This window comes from Lagopus leucura, unplaced genomic scaffold (genome assembly GCF_019238085.1).
Source record: "Lagopus leucura isolate 7727_CA_CO unplaced genomic scaffold, USGS_WTPT01 Super-Scaffold_100029, whole genome shotgun sequence".
NCBI classification, from domain to species: Eukaryota; Metazoa; Chordata; class Aves; order Galliformes; family Phasianidae; genus Lagopus; species Lagopus leucura.
In genome coordinates, this window is record NW_024962280.1 from 4,669,009 (window position 1) to 4,671,126 (window position 2,118).

The following is a 2,118-nucleotide window of genomic DNA, read 5'->3' on the forward strand; positions in this document are numbered from 1 at the left end:
CCACAGGCTTGGCTTTCTTTTGTTGTCTTTGCACGGGCATCTCCAGCCTGGTAAATTCCAGATAAATTATTGCAAAATTTCTTCTCTGACTTTCTACTGTACTGCTTTTGACAGTATAGCTGTAGAAGCAGCTTTGTCATAAGGTCCACTTTTGCCTTGTGGAACTTCACACAATCAGTGTGTGAATGCAGGAGCTGGTGCTGCTGTGATAGCTTATGAAATAGTCCTAACTAAGCAACCTCCTGCCTGAGAAGACTGCTATAATTTCAAAATGAAAAGCTCAACATTGCTACAAAGACATCTGGACTAGTTCATAACCCAGAAATGAAACGAGGATTTGAGGAAGATAAGTATTTTACTGTGGTGCAGCCTCTGCACAGGCTCAAGGAAGAGAATTAAGTAAACCAGATCCCTGTCACCTACAGGTCAGTCTGCTGCTTTTATTCTGATTCTTGTCTACAAAAAAAAAAAAAAACAGCATCAATTGGGCTGACACTTAACTTGCTGCCATCTTTAAGAGCAAATACGGATTTATGCATGCGCATCTGTGTTGCATGTGAAGTGAGGTGCTCTGGATTTTGTATGATGTGCACATTTCTGTAACTTCTGCTGTTCACTAGGCTGTGAATTGAGGAAAATAGAAAAATGGCTTTCCTTGTTTTCTTGTAATTCCTTCTGTAGTTTCTCTTCCTTTTTTTTTCCCCAAGAAAAAGCTGAGGTAACTAGCTGTCTTGCTCATACCAATGAGTAGCAAAAACAGTGATGTTGAATTTGTATCTCTTATTACCTTTGAGTTTGCAAATTGAAGGTATAATGTATAGTCAATAAAGGTGTGAGTGTTTTCATTCTTTTGACTCCAAGAATGGGAAGTTTGAGATGCCTTTCAGGTAAGTGGAGGTATATCTCCAGGTGAAGGCAGATCTCTAGCAGCATGTTTGTTGTCTTCCCCATTAGCATATGTGTATCTTGAGGTTTTGGGTAATAGCACTCAGGGAAAGAAAATTCCTTGGACAAGTAGTGTGTTGTGTATGTTTTCATGGAGTTAATCCAAGTACACCCTTAATACTGTGATGCAACTGTGGTTTGTACTATCAACCTATCTTAAAATACAAATAGTGCTCAGGTGTTTGCTTGCACTGTGAACAGCACTGAAGTCTGTGTTATCAAGTGGTAGCTTGGAGGGGTGGGTAGACAGCCAGGCAGCATTGTAGATAAGGAAGAAACAATTTATTTGCTTGCTTTATTAAAAAATAACAACAACCAAACAGAAAAAGCTCCCCCAAGACTCAAAAAATGCCAGTAGTTGGACAAGAGCCTCCAGGAAGCCTGGAAGACAGGTTGGCATTGAACTCTTCCTCAGCTGATGTCTGAATCATGGGTACTTCCATGGCTGAGCGTGGGCTTGTGCAGCCCAGCCTTTCACAAAGCCATACCTATAATTCATAAATGCGCACTCACTGAAAGCTATTAAAGCATTTATGGACTAAGACAGTTAATCTTTTATAGGTTTTTGTTGAAAGAGAAGAGGCAGAGAGCTTACAGCTGCTTGAGAGCACCTGTTTCTGAATGTGTTGTAGATTCAACAGGACGGCTTGACCTGTATTTTGCAGCAAAATAGTTGCTGTTTCAAAAATAGGAACTGAAAACTCTGCTGTGAGATGGTTGTTTACAATCTATGAAAGCCAGCCATCAGAGACAAAGCAGGGGCTAGCTAGAACGTACTTTAAAAGCACAAAAGCTGTTGAGAGCTTAAAATGTTGGCTGAATGGTCTACACAGCTGACATTGGAAAGGCAAAGGCAAACTGATGCCATGTTCTTTGCCTTGGGACTGTTTTAAGTGCAGAGCCGGAAACCTGCTCTCTCCCATCAGTAACGAGAGCTAGAATGGAAATGAAAACGCCATGAAAACAAACTAATTAAACATCTTGTGAAATAGATTTAGGCTGTCAGACATTAGGCAAACAAAAGTCACTTTTAGATAAGAACATTACTACTACTTAAGGCTGAATTTTCACCTGGCACAGAGTATTCTATCAGAGCCTCTATACAAATGCAATGATGCATTTGTATGTGCCCAGTTTAGGCAGTTAAGAGTGCAATTACCACTCTACCTGCAA